Genomic DNA, 25,763 nt, shown 5'->3' on the forward strand with positions numbered 1-25,763 from the left:
TCTTTCTTTCTTTCTTTCTTTCTTTCTTTCTTTCTTTCTTTCTTTCTTTCTTCCTTCCTTCTTTTCTTCTTTTGCTTTCATCAACCCAGATTTTAATGTTGTTCAAGTAGCATGATTTTACTTCAATTCTTTTATCTTTTTCTCAATTGAGGAAGGATCTATTTGTGTGAGTAAAAACTTCTGATTGCTTTCTTCTGAATATGACCTTTTGATGTCCTTGTAGACCAATCAAGAACTATAATTATGATGGTCACATAATAGAACACCAAAATTTAGAAGATAACCATAGCATTTGAGTACTTCCAGCAAGGAGGAATAAATGACATTAGAATGAAAAGAATCAATGGTTAAACTATTAAGTTATAAAATGATCCATTTCTGGCTGTACCACAAGTGATTCCCTTTGCAGAACAGTCCTTCTCTATACCCTTCCCTGAGGGCAGGTTTGCCAATAGCAGTCTCATGTCTTCCTAGATCTTTTTCTCTAATGGGACCTTGTTTTCCAATGTCTCTTTCCTCTTCATGCAGTTAGTTCTGTTTGCTTTCAGGTACATGAATTAATTGACATTGCTCTGAGTGAGTTATGACAATCTAAGCAAATGAATAATACTACCTTTACTGCTCATTTTACTATCAGAATCACCTACAGTGATCCTGTAAGCTAGTAAAGAGGCTGAAAACATCTGTTGAGTTTTAGACACTTATCTAGAACAGTCACTTATTTAATCTTTCTTTCCAGATAGTTCATGTCTACACATAATGAAGTAAATATGAAGTTTTTTTTATTTTTTATTTTTTACTAATCTTTTACTAACAGACTGCATGGATAATTTTTTTCCAAACCAGTTATGGATGTACTAGCACTGGTTTAATCCACAGTAGTGTGCGCTAATCTGGGAGTTAGGTTATAGATAAATCCTTTGTCAATCATAGTTACAACCCCTGAAATAGAATTTTCTATACTACCTTTGTACTCTTAAATATTCAGGCAAGCAAAGGGATATGAACATTTGGTACACTTTCCACTTCTTATATTGTATAGATTGTTTATAGGTTATAAGATATTTGTCTTGGATCTTCCTGTTTCCCATTTGTTTAATGGTGATGAATTAAATGGGATTTCAACCATCCTGCAAGTTCTTCATCTCTACTACCATCTGGCAAGATATTAATAGATTTATTACCATATTGCTGTCCACAGATAGTCACTGATATCATTCTGGTGAGTTGAATTTTCCTTAATGTTGTTGAACAATTATTTTTCCAGAAACTAATTCTGAGAATTTCTTTCTCACTGTGGCTGCTCTAGGAGACAGTAGATTTTTTTTAAATGTCTTTTATCAATACTTCCTTTATCTATTGACTGCAGTTAACTAGGTTGCAAAGTAGATGGAGTATACTCCCTTAAGTCAAGAAGACATGAGTTCAACTAGACCCTTAAACACTTGCTACCTGTGTGATGAAAAGCAAGTCATTTAACCTCTGTTTGCCTCAGTTTTTTTCATTTGTAAAATGGGGATAACAATAACACTTACCTCCTAATTTTGAGTTGTTTTGAGACTCAAATGATATTTTATTTAAAGTTCCCTGTACATAGTGATATACAGATGTTGATGATGATGATTTAAATCAAAACAATTGGTCACCCAGCTCTCTCCAGACTGAAGGATAGAGAGCTTATATTTGATAATGTATACAGTATGTCTTTTTATGAGACAGAGACAATAAGGGAAGGAAAATAGAGATGATTATGGAATATAAAATGGATATTTTAGATGAAAAAATTTATAGGCTTTCAAAAATAATACATTTATAATTAAAATAAAAATACTTATTGGGGAAAGATTCATTTCAGAAAATGTATCTGATTAAATCCTGATATCTGTGGTACACATGGAATTGATGCAATCATATAAGAAGAGCCATTACCCCAAAAGGCAAATGGTCAAAAGATATGAACATGCAGTTTTCAAAATAAGAAATCCAAGTCATATGAAAGCATCTTCCAAATCACTAAGAGTAAGAGAAATTCAAATTAAATCTACTTTGAGGTTCTAGGATTTCTGGTATCAAAGGATACCCTTTGAACCAGCAGCAACACTGCTATGTACTCCAGCACTAGATATTTTGGTACTTTGTTAGGAGTATTAGGAATTCCAAATATCCATTTAAGGAGAGACCTCAACTCAGTCATATCGTTATTTCTCACCTGGCTGCATTACTGAAGGAATTCCCTGATTCACTTCTTCATCATACCCTGGCAAGCTCATCATTGGGATAATCTCATCATTCTATAAGATCTCTTCAGCACTGCCACTCTGCCTCATTATGACACTTTGCCTTTCTGATTAGAGGCTGAGGTTATCAGCTCCAAAGATCCATTTAATGAGAGATTGGGTTTGGACATCTCCTCATTTCTCACATGGTTGCATTATTGCAAAAGTTTTTTGACTGACTACTCCTCTATTCTCCCTCATCAGGTACCTTTTGTTTCTCCCCTGCACTTTTCTACTTCTTTTGTGTTTTTTCTTCCCCTATTAGATTATAGGACAGCTAGGTGGTGCAATGGATAGAGTGCTAGGCGTGAAGTAAGGAAGACCACTCTTCTTAAGGAAAAACATGGCCTCCAACACTTACTAATCATGTAACTCTGGACAAGTCACTGGACCTTGTTTGCCTCCATTCTCTCATCTGGATAAGGTAATGGTAAACAACTCCAGTATCTTTGCTTAGAAAACTCCCAAATGGGATCACAGAGAGTTGGTCACTACCAAAATACTGAGTAACAGCAATAGCAACAAAATAGATTGTAGGATCTCTGAGGGCAGGGATTGTCTTTCTCTGTGTGTGTGTGTGTGTGTATCCAGTGCTTAGTGAAGTGCCTGACACATAAGAGGGATTTAATAAATGTTTATTGACTCTCTCTCTCTAAATGTTTATTGACTTATTGACTCTCTCTCTCTCTCTCTCTCTCTCTCTCTCTCTCTCTCTCTCTCTCTCTCTCTCTCTCTCTCTCTGTCATAAATGGATCAAAAAGACAGGGCAGCTAGGTGGCGCCACCCATCCTGGAGTCAGTAGAACTAGAGTTCAAATTTGAACTCAGACACTTAACACTTACTAGCCATGTGACATATTGGGCAAGTCACTTAAACCCAATTGCCCTGCCTTTCCCCTCCAAAAAGACAGAGAGAGAGAGAGAATATCCTTTGGGACTGCTATTTTGGGGTGGTGGGTAGGGGAAAAACGGGGAGAAAATTTGTAACTCAAAATCTGCTGGAAATGAATGATGTAAATCAGAATTTAATAAAGCATTTGAAAAATGAAAAAAAAAATAAGTTAATAAAGCATTCGAAAAATGAAAAAAGTACAGCATGTTTCTCTGTTAAATGTCTTATTTCTCAGATATATAAGAAGTTTACTCAAATTTATGAAAAAAAAATAAGAGCCATTATCCAGTTTATAAGTGATCAAAGAATATAAACAGGTAATTTTCAGAAGAAGAAAGCAAAGAAATTAACATATAACATTGCTCTAAATCACTATTGATTAGAGAAATGCAAATGAAAACAACTCTTCGGTACCACCTCACATCTATCAGAAATGATAAATGCTGGAGATGATGAGAAAACATAGGTACACTAATAAGTCCTTGGTGGAGAAGTAAACTGGTCTAATCAATCTGGAGAACAATTGCAAACTCTCCCCAAAATAAAGTTTTGTATACTTTGTGACCTAGAAATACCACTACTACGTCTCTACCCCTGAAGAGATCAAAGAAAAAGAAAAAAAGATATATATATATACAAAAAATAATTTTAACAGATTTTTTTGTAGTGGTTAAAAAATGGAAATTAAGAGAATTTAGAGTTAAAGGTTAAACAGTATTTATTAAAGTCCACGGTATTAAGGTCCCTAGTATTATGCAGCACAGTTGTGCCTGTGAAGACTTTTGTAACCAAGACAGGCTCAGCAAATGTGTCTCCACACCCCTGGTCATATTGTTTTTCTTTTGTACCCAGAATCAATCCAAAGTATAAAATTTCTGGTTTTAATGTTGGAAATTTTCAACTGAATAAAGTATTTGCTGTTTTTCTCCAAAAAGAAAAGTTTAGGAATAACTGAAAAAGTTGGGCATGTGATTGTGATGGAATAATATAAGAAATTAATTAATTAATAGAGGAAATTATGACAGGGTTGGTTTCAAAAGAAAAAAAAAAGACATAGAATCTACACAAACTGGTGCAAAATGAAGTGAGAAGAACCAGGAGATCACTGTTTTCAGAAACAGCAATGTTGTAATGATGATGTACTATGAAAGACATGGTTCCTCTGATTAATAAATACTCATGATGGAAAAAAAATGTTATCTATTTTCAGAAAGAGAACTGATGAACTCTGAGTGTAAATTGAAGTCCAATTTTCTTTCTTTTTTCTTTCTTTTTTTGGTGATATGGTAATATGGAAATATACTTTACATGATTTCACAGGCATAATTGATAGCATCGTGCCTGTATTCTCAGTGAGTGGGGGAAAGGGAGAGAATTTGGAACTGAAATTAAAAACAAAAGAATGTTAACAAAAAGAACATCCTTTTGTCTGAAAATAATGTTAACATGTATTCCTTCAACTTAATTTTCCTAACTTTCATGGCTATCATTTTTGAACCATGTGAAATGATAGGTGAGGAGATGTCTTTGCTTTACCTTAGGGTTTTTTGTTGATTTGTTTCTTTTTATAAATGGGAAAACATCCAAGCATTGCTTCAGTGAATAAAAGCTAGCTTTTACCCAGAAGACTTCTTCAAGGTCAGTTTCCAATACTCCTTTTGTGTTGTGCCAAAAGGAGAGAGACAAGAGACCCCCAAAAGTAAAATTTTGAAGTGGATAATATTTTTCCTCAGGACTGTGTGGGGTCAGGCCCAAATCAAACAGTGTGTCTGAACCAACAATGTGCCGGCTTTTACAGGAATACCATGAGGCCAATGGTTAGGAATTATGCAAGCAGAAATGTGCTGAGTTCAAGAACAGTGATTGGTCAGCACACACCTCGAAATTCCCAATGGCGCCAAGTCTCCCTGATCCAGAAGCCGGCCCACCTCTGTGAAGGTTAGCTGACTGGGTCAGGGCAGAGATCCATTGGGGGAGGGGCAGGAAACCCAGAGGTCATTCACAACATATGTAGCTTGCCCTCATTTAAAGTCTAAAATGTCTTCAGATCTTAGAGAATGCTGGAAAGGGGGAGGATTCATCCATTAATAGACTCATCCCTAACTCCCATTGATTCTTTCCAAGTCTCTGGATGAAGCTAACCATCATGCACAAGCAAATGCTTCTTTTGACATCTTAATGATTTCATCTAATACTAAGGATTTGACTATTATTTATTATTATTAAGCCTAGGACTTCTTATAGTTATAAACTTTTATACAAAACTCCAGTTTGATCTTTTACTTACCTAGTATATCTGAGCAAACACTGAATTGTGTTTCAGATTCAGCCTAAGGCCTGCATACATTAATTAACCAAATGAGCTTATTATTCTAATCCTGAAAAGCATCCTGTAACTTGTACCCATTTTTTTTCTGCCTCTGCCTTTCTTTGTGCCCTTCCTTTCATGAAGAATACGTGCCTCTTCACCTCTGCCTATAACGATCTTTTTAAACTTCCCTATTTCTTTGGTGTACTATCATTCTTTCAGTCACCAAAATTCACAAGTTTAGAAACAACTTTTCCTTCTAACACACCTTAATAACTCATATATAAGCAGATGTTGAGAACTATCATATTTTTTCAAAAGCATCTTTTATATCTACTACCTACTCTCTACTCATCCACCCTCAACCCTAAGTCAGGACATCATTGTTCCTTCTGAACTATTGTAATAGTTTGCTAATTGGTATTCCTTCTTCAAGGCTCTACCATCTCTGATTCATACTTTCTACAACTGCCAAAGTCCAATTTCTGTCATTAAGTTGTTACATTTAACCACAATAAATTTTGGACATGGTTTGTTTGCTTGTTTCTCAAAAATGATTTATAATTCTTTTAATTTAAGATGCTTACCTCCCCCTCCCATGTTTTCAGCAGTTCTGGGAGATTTTATTTTCTTTCCAATGGTGTAGTGTTGACGATTTTTGATTTGTGAATAAATACTTAATTTTGAATTGACTGAAAATCCTCTCAAACCTTCTGTATGAAACTCAAACTCTGTCTCTTCCTTGAAACTTTTTTTTCAACATTTGAGTCTGTAGTGACCTCCCTCTTAATAGAACTTCCATAATTTTACATCCAATATCTTACCTCTTATAGCATCTTTCATATTATACCTTACTTAAATTCCTTCAGGGAAGATCTTGAAAAGCAAATGGGACTCTAATATTGAAAGGAGGTAAAGATTCTGAGAAATGAATGTGGAAAGGGTAGAAAATTTTGGGAGATTCACACACCTACATTAACTTAATAAGGGACAAATACCAATGAAAATCCATGGAGACAGAGAATAGTAATTTGGCCAGTTTGGATGGAATACAGCATTGATGAGGGCAAGTGACATGAAACAGGCTGGAAAAAAGGTCAAGACAAGCTATGAAGAACTTCAAATGACAAAGAGAGTTTGCATTAAGCATATTTGGGAATGATTTTTTTTTTTTTTTGCTTTTTGCTTTTTGGAGGGGGAAGGCAGGGCAATTTGGGTTAAGTGACTTGCCCAAGGTCACATGGCTACTAAGTGTGATCAAGTGTCAGAAGGCCAAATTTGTTCTCAGGCCCTCCTGACTCCAGGGCCGGTGCTCTATTCACTGTGCCATCTAGCTGGCCCAGGAATGATTCTTGGACAGGGCACTGGCCTGCTCAAATCTATACTTCTAGAATATCATTTTGTAAACTGTGGAATATGGATTGGGGAAAGGGAGCCTTCAATTATAAGCCTATAAACAGATTAAGGAGGAAGTCATCATGGTCTGAATTAGGATGATGGGCATATATGTGAGTAGAGAGAAGTGGTCAGATATGACAGTTGCTTAGAGATAAAATTGCCAAGCCTTGGCAAATAATTGAAAATAGAGTAGGGGAGGCAGGGTTGATGAGAGTGAAGAATCAAAGTTACAAGGCTGTATAACAGAAAGAAATGGTGTAAATGTCTTATCTTCCCTTTTTTATTATCAGTTCTTTGAATGTAGAGTTGTAAATCGTCCTATTTTGCTATAACATGCTATAGTGCTTAGAACATGTTTGATTATTAGGAAATATTTATTGTTGAATGAAGAAGTGGGGAAAAAAGAGGAAATGGATCACCTTAAATATTCTTGGTTTCAGGTTCAAATCCTACTTTTCAGTTATTTCATTCACATCTGACTCTTTGTGACTTTATTTTCTTGGCAAAGGTACTAGAGTGTTTTGCCATTTCCTTCTCCAGATAATTTTGCGGGGGGGGGGGGGGAGGAGGGCGGGAACTGAGACAACAAGTGCTAAATGACTTATCCAGGGTCACACAGTAAGTGTCTAAGGCTGCATCAGGAAGATAAGTCTTCCTGACTCCAGACCCAGAACTTTTTTCACTATGCCACCTAGTTTCCTTCAAATCCTATTACCTTCTTATATTTTCAACCCTAGTAAATGCTTGTATCCACTAGAAGGCATCAAAGGATCTTATAGAATCATGAATTGAAGAACTATATCTTACTTTTCTTTTTATGCCCCTTGGTACTTTGCATATATTAAACATTTTTACAAGTGGTTATTTACAGAATGGGCAAACAACCAAAAAAAAAATCCTAGCTGAAGATATAATCTTAACAAATCTTGATTCCAAAACAAAATATCTGGTCAGGATGCATGAAATTTTTTTGCAGCATTACTACTATGTACTCAAATTAAAATGAGGTGATGAGTAGACTAAGGTAATGAAAGAAACATGGGATTAATTTACACAGACTGACACTTTCAGAAATTGTTTGCATTCCTTGCCTAAGATAGTGAAATCAGATTAATCAAACTCGTTTCAAAATATCCTTAAAGTTAGACTTTTCCTAGATAGTTTAAAGAAAATATTACTTGAGATTCCATGGAGCTAAATATAATTTGGGAGGTAAATATAATAACAATCTGGTGCCTCCTATCTCATTGTTAGAAAGAGAATAGTTGCTGCCCTCATTCTGCACTCTCATTTGTAACATGAGAAGATCTGATAAAGTATACTGCAGCTCTCTACTAACTCTACATCTGTGATTCTGGTATAGCTAGATCTATAATTGGAGATATTTATTTCAGTAGAAAATTATTTAGTCCTTCTTGAACAGCTCTCACATTTGTGTGAATAGAGCCATCATATTTCCTAATTCCCCCTTTCAACCAGTATTTCCATACTTGAGGCCTTCAAGTCTAATCTTCAGTCCAATCTCTTTTCAAATGTCTCAAAATGGATGTCCTGTGCATATTTTAACTCAATATGTCCAAAACCAAAACTCATTATCATTCCTGCTAATGCTTCTCTCTTACTACAAAGGACAAGTCCTCTTAATCCCTCAGGCTTGAACATTAGGAGTCATCCTGGATTCCTCACAATCTCTCATTCCAATATCCAAGGTGTTGCCAAACTCTACTGATTTCATCTTTGCAATATCCCTCAATAAATGTCACACTCTTGCACAGGAATTTATCTCCTCAAACCTGAGTTATTGCAATACCTGATGACAGGTTTCCCTGACTCCAATCTATTCTTAATTCAGCCACTAAAGCGATTTTCCAAAAAGAAAATTTGATCATGTCACTCCCCTACTCAATAATCACTCACTGCTGTGGCTCCCAATAAACTCTAGGATCAACTACAAAATACTCTGCCTATATTACCTAGTCCCCTCTAATCTTTCTAGGCTTCTTACACCTTACTCCCAAAAATATTGTCTTTGATTCAGTTGCATTCACCTGACTAGTTCATGAATAAGATACTTCACTTCTTGACTGTAGGCATTTTCTCAGACTTTTCCTCATGCCTGGCATACTGTCCCTCCTTCATTCCAAGTACTGACCTCCTTGGCAGTTTTTTAAGTCTCAACTAAAATCTTACCACCTATAGGAAGCTTTCTCTATTTCCTCTTAATTCCAGTGCCTTCCCTCTGTTGTTTGTGAATTATCCTATATGCAGCTTATTTTGTTTATTTATTTGCATATCATCTCCTCGGTAAGATTGTAAGCTCCTTATATCCCCAGCATTTAGTTGTTTATTGATTGATTGAAGATCAGATAGGACTTATGAAAGAAAATTGTGGGAAGTATAAACTTGTGTAATGCACTTCCCTACTTATCCAGACTTCCCTAATGACACTTTTTAAAGTTATTTTGAGGGAAGGTCATTAGGTGCAGGTGGAGTTGTTACTCCATTGGCAGAGTAAAATATTGTAATAAAATGTTGTAGTCATCAAAAATATTAGTCTCACTTATGTCTCCTCAGTTACAAATGGTGAGGGGAGAGGGTTGGGGTAGAGAAAAAAACCCTTTCTACTCTTCAGTCCAAACCTGTCTCCTTTTCGATTTTCTATCACATCAGTCACGATTCCTCCTCTTTTTTGTGTGAATTTCTTCATTTACAAACATGAACTACTCAACACTTTATGTAGTCATGAATTCAAAACTAATTAAACCAAAATAATAAATATGATTTATAAATATAAGTTTAAGGAAGACTTTGAAATTAAAAGCTGTTTTTTTTTTCCTGATCAGGAAAAAGTAGAGAAGACAAATTTGAATACTTCTCTCTGAATAATTTCTTTTGATGGGGAAGTTCAGTTATATAGATTTACCTTTGGTGATTTATTAATTAAAAACAAAATGTTATAATTTGACATTAATTTAATACTCATATTTATTAATTTCATAATGCTATTCTTGATAATATTTTTAACTCAGGTCATTTTTATCTCAGGGAAAGTTAGCTTTGTCCCCTCTGCCTTCTAACTGGTTCATCCCTGTCTTTCCCAGGCCCTCTACCTGCCTTCATTTTAGGGTTCCTCTGACTCCTAATTAAATTGTTTACTCAGAATCTTCTTACTAACATAGAGAGATAATAACCTAACATACCAAAGTATTGAACTTTGCCAGCAAAATGTTACTCCTTTGTGCATAGTTCCCTGGGTACAAGAGGTACCTAGGGTTATACTGTGCACTAAGTAAAGCTCAATAGAACTAAATGCCAGAACCAAGGCTATATTTGCCAAATACCAAGAACTCAGGCTTTTGGTGCCAATAACTCCTTGGGGAAAAATACACATATACACACAGAGATCATATATAGATAAATATCTATATATAGACATATAGCTACATATATATTTAATTATAGTTAGTTTCTCTACGGACACATGTAATTTCTCTTAGTAATGTATAAATTCTGTGAGTATGTTACAGAGAAGGTTTTCACTGAGCAGTGACTCATCTTTGGTAGCTTACTTCTTTCCAGTCTGACTCCAAGAAACTCTGACTAAGTCAGCTCTGCCACGTCCTAAGTAAGGCAGAGATTCCACTCAGCTTTTCCTCTGAATAGAGACTAACAAGTCTCCTAACTAATAGTAATTTGTGGGTTCAAAATTGATGCAATGATGACCTTGGCCAGCACAACCCAAACAAAATAAGCCCCAACTCATGAAGGCAAAGCTATCATGGTAAATAAAGTGTGTACCGACAGGGCAGGATTTCAACATCCTCTGGCACATGAAACATGTTTGGGCAGGAGCACTCTCTCCACAAGCTCTATTTTGGTAATGACACTCTGGGATCACAATGAAGCTATGTCATAGGTCTACTAGTACCACAGATACAGTCCAGGTTTGTACCTCTGATGTTGCCTTGAGACTGTGAGCTACTTGCGTAAGCTACCAAAAAGTCACCAAAACATGAGCAATCAGCAGAATGGTCTGGAACTGAAATAGACACGTCACTGGATGAAAAGGGGCTATATAAAGCATTTTTATGATATTATTATTAAGGTTAGTTTCTTGCATGGTAATCCTTCCACAGCCTTGTCCACTTCCATGAAATTACCTATCTGGGAATATACTAAATAGCCTTCCAGATGTGGTGATAACTCTTGTAATAATGTTGACACTCGGCAAATTTCAGAATATTTAGTCTTGATTTCTACTCTGTGGCTGATGACAGAATTGTATTGAAGGCAGTGCTGATTGCTTCTAAATTGTCTTTTTACAGCTAGACAGAAGGATACTGAGGGTGGGGGGATAAAACCAGGCCTCCCAAAATGAAGTGGTTGTTACAGTTGAGCCCACCTCTGTTTGGCAAACGAGAATTGAAGGTTCCATGAAAGGTGTCTCGCATATGTAGTTCTCAGCAACACATTAATGAATCAGCATCTCACCTATTTTAGAAAAATACTTCTTGACTTTATAACAATTTTTCCTCATGGTGAACATTTTAAAAATTCTAGAGTTCCTCTGACTCTCAAATGAACTGTGCACTCAGAATCTTCCTGTAATCACAAGGAAATAATATCTTAGGATACCAAAGAATTCTCTTTTGCCAGGAGAATGCTATTTCTTTGCATGCAGCTTCCCATGTACAAAAGGAAACAAGGGTTAAAGTGGGTATTAAATAAAGTCCAACAGAGTTGAATACCAGAACAAAGAATATATTGCAAAAGACCAAGAAATCAGACTTCTTCTACCAGTACCTCCCTGAACTATCTATCTATCTATCTATCTATCTATCTATCTATCTATCTATCTATCTATCTATCTATCTATCTATCTATCTTTAATGTCTCCGCAGGCAGCTGGATGGCTCAGGGGATATAGTGCTGGACCTGGAATCAGGAAGACTACAGTTTAAATCCAGCCTCAGATGTCACTAGCTGTGTGTCCCTAGGCAAGTCACTTAAACTTTGTTTGCCTCAGTCCATTGGAGAAGAAGGAAATGGCAAAAAACACTCCAGTATCTCTGCCAAGAAAATCCCATGGTCCACAGCATCATGAAGGGTCAGATACAATTAAATAAAAATATTAAGTGCCTCCATAGACATATATTTATCTTATAGTGTATAAATTCTGTGAGTAAATTACAGAGAAGACTCTAGTCTGAATAAAAATGTCAATCTAATTTAATTACATTCAGTATATTATTACTATTATTATTATTATTAATATAGGTCAGAGAAGAAGCTGGTAAAAAAGAACAATTATATTTACCCATGTTAATAACACCAATGACAATAATGATAGCAATTATATAGTGTTTTAAAATTTGTGAAGAGCTTTGCAAATAATATTTCATTTTATCCTCATAACAACCTTGGAAGTTAGGTGCTATTACTATCCCCCTTTTACAAATAACAAAACTGAGGCCAAATCAAATTTATTGACTTGTCCAAGATCACACAGGTAGTATGTATATGAGGATGGATTTGAACCCAAGTCTTTCTGAATCGAAGGCCAACATTTTATGGCAGGGGTGGGGAACCTGTGACCTTGAAGTCACATGTGGCCCTTTAGGTGCTCAAGTGTGCTCTTTGACTAAATCCAAATTTCACAGAACAAATCCTCTTTTTCATACCTGATACGGCCTTCAACTTTATTTTTTCCTCTTGGAATCCCTAGTTCTTTTTGATATTCAGCTCTGATGACACTTCCTCCTTAACAACTTTCTAGCCTCAGTTGTGAGTGCTTCACTCCCTCCCATTATTTTGTATTTACTTTTCTGTGTCCCTGTTGTCATTGTTCCTTCCCCAGTCCCCATCCTTATCCACAGTAGAATAAGGACCAGAACTTTTTCCATTTCTCTATATCCTAAGCACTTAAAGGAATACCTTGTTCAGGGCAGATGCTCATTAAAAGTTTGCTGAATTCAATTTAAATAAATTAAATTGAATCCTAGTCTATTCAGGCTATCCCCAATACAGTTAGGACATTGATCAATCATTCCTGTGGTCATTTCCATAGTCTTCAGAGAGCTTTACTGAAGTGTAGCATACTTAGGAGGTCACAAGCTGAGCACTGAGCCAAAGCACCCGCTTCTGAGCTGGGGCTCTGTAAGAGGTTTGCAACTTTCTGTGGCCTTCTCATGAAGAGCAGGTAAAGGTAAAGAAAGAGCCTTGCTAAAACATTTATCAAGATGTCATAGGCTCGGTTCCAGAATCTCCTGGCAGACATCTCTATTCAATCATCACCATCCTTCACACATTCTCTTCGAAGCCTAATAGATGCTTCTTTGGATCAGGGGCTGTGAATTTGAGCAAGAAATATGAACTTGGAAATATTGGCTGTGCACCTTGATTCCTTTTCCACCTCTGATTTTTCAGCTTTCTGTCTTCAAGATAGTTTTTTAGAGATGATATTACCTCTCTGGGGCCTAATTCATGCTAACATTAATATGATGGTTAAAACAAATGTGCAGTAAGTAAATAGCACTCCTTTCTGGGAGCCAGTATATGAGGAGGCCTAAAGGTGAAATACAAATGTAACCAGAAAATTGGGTTCTTTAGTTCCTGAAAGAAAGAGTTAAATGGAATTGGGTCAGAACAGGTTCAGAAATATGACAGCTGGCACACAGCATTTTAGTTAGCAACAAAATGCTATTCATTGGGCCAATAGCTAATGATAACATAAATTTAAATGCCATGTCTCCTTAGGAGATCATAAGAGATTTGAGGGCAAGCATGATATTTTCATTTCCTTTTGACCACACAGGCTTCACACAATGTAATTTGACAGTTGTTTTGGCATAACTTGTTTATCTATTCATCAATAGATGAGCATTACTTCTATTTCTAATTTTTGGCCACCACAGAAGAGCTAATATTAATATTTTTGTATATATAGATTCTTTTCCTTTTTTTTGTTGTCTTTGCAATATAGATGTGGTAGTGGTACTGCTGGATCAAAGAATATGCACCATTTTATAGTCTTTTGGGCTCAGTTCCAAATTGTTCTCCAGAATGGTTGGACCAATTCACTACTCCACCAACCTCCTCTGTCATATTGAGACCTGTTAAAGACCTTAGTTGAAAAAGTCCCAAGGTCTCCTGCTGTATCTAGGGTGTATTAGCAAGCACCCTAGCACACCCAGCATGACTAGCTAGCACAGGTTATTTGATCTACTTTTAAAGGAATGACTGCTCTAAAGGAGTTAGCGATCTTACTTTAATGAAGAAGTGAATATCCAAGAAAGACATATAAGTAGAAAATACAAGCAAATAAATTCGCACAAAGACTAACAGACAGGGGTCAAACTGTCTGAGTAAAGCAATATTGCTATACACTTTACATATGTCACTGGATTGAGGGAACACAGACAACATTTGAGGAGTCGGGGGTTCTGAACATATAGCTACTCAGTCTTGATCAGAAAATCAAAAGATCTTCTTATGAATGAAACCCCAAAGCAAAATGCCAACTTCTCAGAATATATAACAAAGACTCAGAGCATGATTGGCTCAGGGTCAGTAGGCACAAAAACCTATTTAACAACACAGCTGTGAATTGTTAGGGTTCAAAGAAGATCAATCCTTCAGGTGTTTATAATTTAGCCTGAACCTGGGAAACTGAACTCCAAAAAGAAAACAACAAAAATCCCACTTTGCTTGTGCTTACACAGGGCCATCTCCACTGGTCCTGATCTATAGCTTGTCACTGACCCCAGAGGACTCTGCAGGAGAAAGTGAGGCTGGTGAATCTGCAAAGCCCTTCCTCACTTAAATCCTATCTATCCACTTGCATGTCATGGCATTATCTCCTGGATCTCATGGTCCTCTTCAAGAATGAAGGACAAGAAACAACAACAACAATTCATTAGTGTACTTATTTTCCCCTCATTCCTTCATTATTTGTCATTACTTATAAGTATGATATGGGATCTAAGAATTATTTTAATTTGCCATTCTCCAATCAATAGCAATTTAGAGCATTTTTATATAACTTTAGATTAATTTGATTTCATTTCTTCTGAAAGTTTCCTGCTTGTAACCTTTAATCATTTATTAATTGGGGAATGACTCTTATTTTTGTAAATTTGACTCAGGTCCATAATCAATATATATTTGAGGAAAATGAGGCCTTTGTCAGAGAAACTTGCTATAAAAATTTTTGATATTATTTCATTGTTTATTTTACCTTTTAGTAAAATGTAGTTCCCTGAATATCAGCTCAAGTGGAGAGTTGTCAGTAAGTTTCTTTCCTCTTTAGATGAATCTTATTTCTGTATATGCCCATTTAAGTTCACATTGCCAGAAATATAAAATTTTGATATGCTGTATTTTTAGGAACATACATTTGCTTGATGTAGGCAATCAAGATATTTTTTTTGGGGGGGGGAAAGTAACTAACTCCAAATGAGAGGGCATAATGATGATCAACCTAATAAAGGAGAAAAGATTGATCCAGTGTTCAGCGTTGACTTTTCATCTTCTAGTTAATTTCTTATTCTTGGATATTGGGGGGGAGGGCTAGTGGATTTAAAATAAAAAAGTAATTTGAAGATGAGTTTCATCACCATAGCTATTTCTGGCATTTCTATTGAAAACATGCTGTAAATGACATTACATGCATCCATCATATCACAGAGTTTGTTTTACAAACTAATTGACATTTGGAGTTGTTGACAGCTTGAAAAATTTGCCTTCCAGATGCAATTTCTTAGAGTGAAGTTTAACAAGGGTCATTCTATGAACTATGCTCAGAGTTGCTCTTCCTGGTTCTATTAGAGCTAACAGTAGGGTAGGCTATTTTTTTTTCCAGTTATATGCTGACCCCAAAATGAAAAAAAATATAGACTTTTAACAATGATACAAAAAATTCTGTTTTGTCATTTGGTCCTCCCTTATTGTCATGGAACAATAGCATGGTGGGTAAGGAAGGGAAAGGTTGCTCTTTGAGTTACAAGAAGAGACAGTTTCCAGCTGTGTTCCATTCTATTCAATACCCAGTTAACATCATGTAACTTAGAAAATTTTCAGTTGAGGAGTGAGGAAAAGCTGACCTTTCTCCATTCTAGTATCATAATGATGCTACATTCATGGATATGTGACAAAATGTCATGTGGGTTTTATATGCCTTTTCTGCTTTTGTTTTCTTTCTTTATTGATCTTACGTGAACCAGTGTCTATTCCTAGAAGAACATGTCAAAGCTTAGAAACCTCAGGATTCCATGAAACCCTGGATCCTATCAGAGCACAGAGTAATGGTGTTAATTATTCCAGAACTTTTGAAAAAAATTGTAAACTAGCAAGAAGATTGGCCCAGACCAGGAGATTTGACCAGCAGACATGGACTGAAAGTGTTTGGATAGGGCATAGCTAAGGTAAAATGCAGAAGACCTAATCAGAAGACATGCAAATGCCTTTGTGTGCTGATAAGGTTTTAGTAGCAACCTCCAAGCAGATTGGAAAAGTAGCTGAAAGTTGTTACTGAATCTGTTTGTAAAATTATTCTATATCAATATTCATTATGAATATTGTGCATTTAGAATATTTTATTTGAATATACTATTTGTCTTTTACCTTATTCACATTGCATAATGACCCATGATATTTTCTAATAAATTTGAGCCTTTTGATTTGTTCTAAGAGTTTCCATAGTCTCATTGAATCATTGATTTATGTTTGTTTCATTTTATATTTTAGGGTATCATGTGCTTGTATAAGGGCACCTAGGTGGCACAGAGGATAGAGTACGGGACTTTGTAGTTAGGAAGACTCATCTCTGTCAGTTCAAATCCAACCTCAGACACTTACTAATTGTGTGACCTTGGGCAAATTACTTAACCCTGTTTGTAACAATTCTTTATCTATAAAGTTAACTGGAGAAACAAAGAGCAAACCACTCTAGTATCTGCCAAAAATCCCCGAGTGGGTTTAAATAGAGACAGACATGACTGAATATCAACAAATAATTCCTGAAGGTTCATTGAATTGTTGAATTTTGCTAGTTTCATTCTATATTTTAGGAAATCCTCATGTCCAATACCTTCATTTCACCCCCCCTCCCCGATTCTACTTGTATTTATTTCAGAGTTACTTTTTCTCCTCTGTTTTCTCTTTATGCTTGAAATGGTAATTGGGATTTGAAGATCTCCTCTGCCCCTTAATAAGTCTAAGGGAATTTGAAGACCTTCCCCGCTTTGATAATATACTCTGCCCCCTAATAGACTGAATGTTATCACATGGAGCCTGTGGTGGAAGGAGTTTGCTGAAAGGTGGAGCAGAGCCCACAGGAAGCTGGGAGTCAGAGCAAGTTAGACTATTGGGAAGAGAAGACACTTCTGAGGGAGACAGATAGACTTGTGAGTAAATATTGGTTTTGTGTTGGTTTGTGGGAAGGGTAAAGGACTGTGTGACTGTCTGGGATGTTGTGGCTTATTAACTTCTTTGCTACTGTGATTCAATTGGCTCACTGGTTGTGGGATTCAGTTTTCTGGTGTAGAAATAAATGTTTTCCTTTTGTCTTCTACATGGAGAGTCTGTGATCAAGCACTATGCAGGTATATTTATCCTGATGGTTTGTGCTGTGAATATTGCATTAATGTTATAATGCTCTCTGAATCCTTAGAAGTTATTCACTGTATTAGGAATTCTCTTGTGTTCCCTCATCTTTAGTTTCAGTTCCTGGAATGAGACTTTGTGCCTGAGAAAGTCTTTCACCTCCAAAACTCATGAAATGTCAAGACTATCCCTGTAGTCTATCCCTGTACAAAGACTGTTACCATTTTCCTATTGTAGTTCTTGATGGGATGTGTAGTTCCTGGGCCTTCTCACCTTCTTCTGAAGCCCTGGTTTGAGATGGGGAGCTAGGTAAAAGCAATGGCTCTGGAATCATAGGACCTCAGTCAAAATTTCACCTTTAATAATTACTACCTCTGTTTTAGAGAAGTTACTTTAACTTCCCAGAACCTTCCTTGTCTAAAAATGAGGCATTGTATTAAATTTCCTATCAGATTTTGTTAGCTCTAAATTTATTATTCTATCATATGGGCAGGGATCACATCCTTTGCCTATATCTCAAGTGTCCCAATGTATACTCTGGACTATATTTGGAGTGGTACAGTCCCTATGAACTGAGCCTACGTAAAGGCAATCACAAGCAACTCTCCTGAGGATTGCTGTTGTGAATAATTTTAAGAATTGAATCTCATAGTATAATGAACTCTCTATTTATTCAGCAATAAACTAAAGCATAACACTCAAGAAACTAAGGCATAATAATCACAACAACATGACATAACAATTTATTACTAAGGTGGCCACATAGTCTTAAACAAAACATATCATTCAGTATATCTTTAAGGGGTAGCAAGAAATACAAACACCATCCAACCCTAGGTCAAGTTACGTTATCAGTCAATACAGAGTATCCAAGTAAAGTAATCTTTCATTTTGACTAGAGGCTGACTTCCAAGTAAGTTACAAATCTCATCAGTCAATACAGAGTATGCAAGGTAAAATCCTCTTTCATCTTGACTCTAGGCTGGCTTTCAAATCCCATGGTTCTTTCTCCACGGGCTGACCATTCCCAAGTCTTGCTTGGATTCTCATGTAGACAGCTCTCCACTCCTGTTCCATAGCTTCCTCACAGGGACTGCTCCACTCCACACTCTTCACTGTTTCTGTTTCAAAGCTTTAAAAGGCTACAACAATATTTACACACATTACCATCACTGCCATCCCGGCCTCTGTCTGAAAAATCAACACAGAACAATGGACAGAGCTCGGACCTCACAAACTTTCAGTTCTGTCCACACCCAGCTCTGCTGATGCTTTTCTCTGCTCCTTTCTGTTCTACCCATTTTGCAAGCTCCTCCCACCATGGGCTTCCAGGTGATTACATTTGGTGTATTAAGAGGTAGGGGAGATCTCCAAACTGCTGTAGGCCTATGAAAGGCAATACAGTGTATATTGTTTCCAATCAAGGCTTTTGATACAATTAATGGCAAGGTTCTTGTTTAGCTAAAACTCAATCCAGAAAAATAGCAAAAACTCCTATTTTGCTTGCCATTACACTCTATCTCCTTGCATAATCACCTCAACTATTGAAGCCTTGGGTAGTCTTACTAGGTCATTGTAGAAGTCCCTGGCTTCAGGATCTCTGTGCTAAACTCAGTCTATCAGTATTACCATTCATGATCATTTAAACATGAGTTTGTAGCATTTGGCATCATCACCTAAAATAGTCCCACCTGCCTCAGACCTGTGTTTGCACAGGTTTCAGGCAACATAGCATTACCCTAAAACAGAAAATTCATAGGCATCTGTAATGGGAATGCAAATTTAAAGATCTTCCCTGCCCCTAGGCTAAAGTGCACCTGGAACCTGGGGTGGGAGGCTTGTTTTTCAGTAGATACTTTTTGATTGGCCAGTGGGTCCAGAAGGTTGTTACATTCTCTGAGCCAGGAGCAGGCTATATAAACCCTGATCTGAGGCTTTGTTTTGGGGCTCACTTTGAGAAGTGTTCTGTGATTTGATCAGATGAGACTATGGGAAGCCGTTGTTGAGAGCCCCCCGGCTTTGAAAAACCCAGATGTTGATTTGGTATGGATGTAATGTTTGGACAGTTTGGAAACCTGTCTACTTGATCTGTTTCTCTGTCTTGATAATTCCGTCTGTATACTCTGAAGTTCGGTGTGCTGACCTTTTTCCCCTGAACTAGGTAAATGATACATATTTGACTGATTAAAGTAAGCTTGTTAAGCCATTTTGAGTTGCTTTCCCTTAACAAAGCAGATCTAAGAACCTGTGTTGGCAGACACCCTGGGGACACTGGGGTGCTTGCTGATACAGCATCCAGATATCTTCTTGTTAAATCCTGAATTCACAGTTCATGAGTGTTTCTCTTTTCAGTTCTATTTAGTAATTTCATCTAGTGCTATTTTCCATTCCTCTTTTCTCATGAGATTCTAGATTTTCTTTTCTGTGGAATATTCCTTGACTTCCCCCAACTTATCATGACTCTTCTCTTCTCTGAATTCCTAAAGAGTTTCTTAACTATATGAATCATTAAGTACTTGGTACTTGAATTTATATCATCAAGTTTTTCTTCCTGTAAATGTCTACTCTTTTCAGGTTGATTATAGGTGACTTTCAGGTAAGAACAAAATCTTAACCACTTTTCTTTTATCTCAAATAGAACCATGCCCATAAGGGAAGGAGAGGGAAAGGTGATATTTGACATCCTTTTAAAATGTATATTATTTTAAATTTATTGAATAAAACATGCTTTTCCATAATATAGTATAATAAAAAGATAATTGCACATGAAACTGCAAATCTATTATGTACCACTTGCTATTCATTTTAAATATATAATAAAGTTATTCATGTAAAATTTTTCCCCTTTTTTATTTTTCCTTTTTTTCCTTTTTACCTTTTGGAGGGCAATTGGGGTTAAGCGACTTGCCCAAGGTCACGTGGCTAGTTTTTGTGTTAAGAGTCTGTGGCCGGATTTGAACTCAGATCCTCCTGACTCCAGGGCTAGTGCTCTATTCACTGCACCACCCAGATGCCCCTTCCCTTTTTTTTCTTCCTCTTTCCCTCCTAAAGTAGAGATGAACAATCTCTGAATGAGGATGTTTTTTCCCCTTCCCTTCCCTTCCCTGTCTTTACTGGTTTTTAGTATCTACAATTTTTCCTTACTTCAGTATAATTGCCTTTCTATACTAGCTTCTTATATATTATTATAGAGAAGCACTTAATATAACAAAATATACTCAAATATGTCATCTAACCTCTGCTTTATGACATTTAGGGATGTCTTTCTGAATAACTCATTGTATTTCCATACCAAGGTAATTATTAGGAAGTTTATCTTTTAGGATCACAAAATATGTCTACCTTTAGCATCCATATATTATGTTACTAACCCTATTTTAACTTTAATCCTGATTCTATCCCTTTTAAGGTTGTGGTTTGTATTGTAAGATATGGGATTTATGATTGGAAGTCAAGAAAAGAAAATATATACATATATATTTCTAAAACACACACACACACACAGAGAGAGAGAGAGAGAGAGAGAGAGAGAGAGAGAGAGAGAGAGAGATTATAGAAAACATGTGCTATACAATATCTGACTGTGGAATTTTATTCTGAAGTATCTATGAGCCCTGAATAATAATATATAATATTATTTTAATTGAACTTAATAAAAGAAATTTAAGGTGTCTTTTGTAAATATTTTGATGTGTCTTTTTCTAGAATTCAAGCAACATATGTGCAGTGTGACAGGGATTAAGTCTTGCCTAGAGACCTGGTAGGACAACATAGTGTCTCAGACTCAATGTAGGTCATACTTACTATTTAATCTTTCTAGGAAAATAGTTCTGCACAGAAACATTAGATTCTATAAATGGATCCTTTAAAGATGATTGCCATCTGGACCTCAATTGGTCTAATTACTCATCAAACTGGTAGCAGTTCTCTTGTAAAAACAAAACAAAACCCTGCACTTTGTCAACCTTGACGATGCATATGCTGACATTTTAAGTCCCTCCTTTGCTCTTGATTGTAGGACAAGCTCTCTTTTAATAGGGTTCACCATGGAGTTCACAGGGCAACAATATGTTACTTAGTAAGAAAGTTAATCCACAAACCTATAAACTGGAATAATCAAGAGAGAGTTGAAGGCAGCTACACATGGCAAGTGACTCTGGGGCTTAACTCACCCTTCTATGGGGCATATACAAATAACATCATGAGTATAGTTTGTTGTAGGGTGCTAAAAATGAGAAACAGTAAAGCAAATAGAAAAATTCCCCAGAAAAAAAAGTAACTCTAGAGAAATGGTATCAAACTCAAAAAGAAATGGATTCCTGCAGGCCATATATTGACTTAGAAAACCATAAATTACCATTATCTATGCAATATTGTATTCTATCTATGAAATTGAATATTTCCCAGTTTCATCCTAATCTGATTTGGGCTTCACGGGGAGTTTTGTTTTAGCAAGTTTGACGACACATATTCTAAATAATCCAGGAACTCAAAAAAAGCTTATGAATAGTGCACAAAGATTTAATACCAAAGCAATTTTTATTTAGGTTATAATCCACTCCTTGCTTTATACTTTAACTTAGTCAAATTGGCTTTCCATATACTAAGACAATCCATAATATTTAATAGAAGGAAATATTGTATAATATACAGCATTTCTTCCACTATGGGTTGCAATCTCACGACCAAATCTTAATTCAAAATCAAATGCATAATAAATCTGTGTTCCTGACAGCATTTGCCCATGTTGCCTTGATCAACTTCACTGAAGCCTTGGCTTCTAAACACACAACATGCACACTTTGCACTACATATGTTGTCATGATAGGCAATGCCAACAAAAACTTCCAGAAACACCCCAGTTCAAATTTGAGACTTTTGTCTTTAATAAACAATAAAATTATGTTTAAAATCCTCTAAATTAATTATAAAATATTATTGGAAACTAAAGTTAAAACAACTCTGAAATTATACTTCCAATCCACCAGACTGTCAAAGGTGACCAAAAAATCAAAATAAATCAAGGAAAGAGAAACCAAATTGGGGATAGTTGGAAAGGCTATGAGAGAAGAGGCATTATTAGTGGAGTTTTCAATTGACCTAGTCGTTGTAGAAAACAGTTAGAAAGTTCAAAATGTCACTAAACATATTCTTCAATCTAAATATATAACTACTAATAAGTTAACTAAAAGATAAACTAAAGATACAAAGCATATATACCAAAGAGTTAAAAGAAAGATGGAGTGGACCCATATGTTTAAATATATTAAAGCTGTATTTTTTGTTGTAGCAAAGAATTAAAAATTAGCTCATCAGTAAGTGAACTAATTATGGTATATGCATGTAATGAAATATTTTTGAGTCATAAGAGATGATGGTAGAGAAAGAATCAGAGCAGAGTGAAGATAATAGAACCAGGAGAACAATTGTATAGAATGATTACAATATTGTAATAAAATACAACTTTGAAATATTTGAGAACTCTGACCAATAAAATGGCCAACAATGATTTAAAATGATTAATGATGAAACATGCTACCCACTGTCTGACAGAAAAAAGCTGATGAACAAGACTTTCATATTAATAACTGATTTTTTTTTGTACAACACCAATAGCTAGATTTCTTCTCTTTGACTATGGTCATTTGTTATAAATAATGATATGTGTATATGTATATGTGTGTACATGTATATGCATATATGTGAATGTCTGTATGTATTTGCACACACACACAAAGAGGGCAGCTAGGTGGCAAAATGGGTAGAGTGCCAGTTCTGGAGTCAAGAAGACTCATCTCCTCTTCCTAAATTAAAATCTAACCTCAGCAACTTACTAGCTGTGTGACCCTGGGCAAGTCACTTAAGTTTATTTGCCTCAGTTTTCTCATCTGTAAAATGAACCAGAGAAGGAAATGTATGGCAAATCACTCCAATATCTTTGCCAAGAAAACCCTAAATTGGGTCACAAAGAGTAAGACATGACTGATAACAACTGAACTATTTATGTATGTTTGTACATATCTATGCATATACACATAAATACATGCACACATATATCATAAAAATACATATATATAATGACAGAGAGAGACAGAGAGACAGAGAGACAGAGAGACAGAGAGAGAGACAGAGACAGAGAGAGAGAGAGAGAGAGAGAGAGAGAGAGAGAGAGAGAGAGAGAGAGAGAGAGAGAGAGAGAGAGAGAGAGAGAGAAGCATGGGGGGAAGGAAAATTGTTAGAAACATTTATACAACACACAGAAGTGACCACAAGAAATTCAGAGAGATGTAGACAATTAGGACAGCACCGAAATTAAATAATTATATGCTTTTTTAAAGGGGTAAAAAGTGTTGACCTAGTATAGATTCATAGTTTCATTTTCAATTTTCTGTCTTGGTTCCTCTTTTGATTTATAAATACTATATTTCCTGATGTTTTTCAAGTTTGGAAAAAAATAATGACATATAACAAAAAACTACTAGGTTAGCTAAGATTAAAATCTGCTTTCTTTCATTTTACAGGACATTTCATTGCATGTCTTTTGAAATATCTTTCTCTAGGTACCATCAGAATTAAACATTTAGAGAATCCAATTACTCTCCCAATTCTGGTAAAATAATTGGATAATATATTTTCATTAAGCTGATCAAAGAATTGTACTCATAGTGATCACATTATTCACTAAGCAGCCCTTTAATAATTTTTTTTCTTGAATCTTACTCCCAAAATATATCATGGTCATTAGTCTGTAGATTACAGATTTCTTGATGTTTCAAAGCCACTCAGCAATCAATCTGTTAATTCATTAAGTACCTTAGCATAGAGTTAATCTATATTTGATGACATGAACCCATCAAAGGAAGCTAAGTCCTCTCTTGTTATATATCTCTATGAATATCTAGCTCTATACATCACTATTTCATCTGTGTGTATGTGTGCATATATGACTAGGTATATATGTATTTTGATAGATATGCATGTATGTATTTAGATAGTTAGGTAGACAGACAGACAGACAGACAGACAGACAGACAGACAGACAGATAGATAGATAGATAGATAGATAGATAGATAGATAGATAGATAGATAGATAGATAGATAGTAGATGCTTACTAAATAGTACTAGCTGAGTAGTGATCTCAAAGAGATGAGTAGAATATATTCTGAACAGTTTTGGACTCAAAACCTAATGCCATAGAGAAATGTTTATTTCCTCAAGAAGTTATGGGATTGATTTCTGAAAGATTTAAGTATAACATTTCTAGACTAGAATTTTCATCTCATTCTTGATAATAAATTGGTTCTCCTAGAGCAAGGTCAGATCTCGCCCAGTGAATTTTAGGGCTACTCTTTGGAGATTGGTGGCATTTTTTTCCCTAATGCTATTGCTTTGTGTGCCCATTCCATTGTGTTCTCCCCAGCATTAATATCTAGCAACTAAATATCATTTAACCAATTATTGTCAATTGTCTTTCATTAAAAAATATGTATATTTGCTGAAGTGACAAAGCAAAAGAAAGAAAAATGAACATTTTCCTCCAGCACCTAGGTGTACATTCTCCCATAAAGTACTTCATTTTCTGTGAAGAATTGACTCAAAGTTGAATAATTTTCTAAAAGATACTTTTCATACCACTTTTGGTTGCAAATTAAGCAGAGCTAATGGATAAGGTGCTGTTCTTCCATATCAGCTATCTTTGATCTACTTGTAAGATGGATCACGAAGATCATGTTGGACGCTTTCCTCATGTCTTATCCACCAAAAGACAGCTCAAAGGCCCCTCTTGGTTGACTCACTCAATCTTGTGAAGCTCATAAAGTTGTAGCCTAGTCCAATGCTCCTTTATCTAAAAATAAGAATAAGAAAAACAAAAACAAAAGCACACACACACAACAGAACTTCACATATGTGGTTCATATATATGGACCATATATTGACCCATTAGGAAAGTAGACAGCTGACAGTAGAAAACCCGCTATTGCTACTACTTCTCTCAGTAACACTGAGGTGTTGGATGGGCACAGTTCTACTGGCAGCTTTGAGTGTGATAGAGTCTGAAGCTCCTCCTTCAACTGGAGGAAATCCACAGCAGTTCATCTTTCCCTGCTCACCAATAGAGAAGGAAAAAAGGCCAACTCTGCTCCAGGAATAGTACTAAGCATTGTTGTCTATTGTAAACATTATCAGTTCTGGGTGCACAACCAATCAAAACACTTGTGTTCTTCATTCAGTAAAGAGACTGAGTAAAGAGTCAGATATCAGGTTCTTGTTCTGAATTAGGGAACA

At 35.8% G+C, this 25,763-nt stretch overlaps 1 long non-coding RNA gene across 6 annotated transcripts in view; it reads left to right on the top strand.

Moving 5' to 3' along the window:
- The window catches only part of LOC138152581 (uncharacterized), a 397,711-nt gene that overhangs the window by 331,348 nt on the left and 40,600 nt on the right, over positions 1-25,763 (top strand). Inside the window, exon 3 of one of the 6 annotated variants that reach the window (XR_011166134.1) lies at positions 17,142-17,276. The exons of the other annotated variants lie outside the window; for them this stretch is intronic. This is a non-coding gene — a long non-coding RNA (uncharacterized lncRNA). The remainder of the gene's footprint in view (positions 1-17,141; positions 17,277-25,763) is intronic. 6 annotated transcript variants of the gene reach the window in all.

This window comes from Petaurus breviceps, unplaced genomic scaffold (genome assembly GCF_028583685.1).
Source record: "Petaurus breviceps papuanus isolate PSGF00001 unplaced genomic scaffold, PetGlider_PUasm1.0 90925, whole genome shotgun sequence".
Taxonomy (NCBI): Eukaryota; Metazoa; Chordata; class Mammalia; order Diprotodontia; family Petauridae; genus Petaurus; species Petaurus breviceps.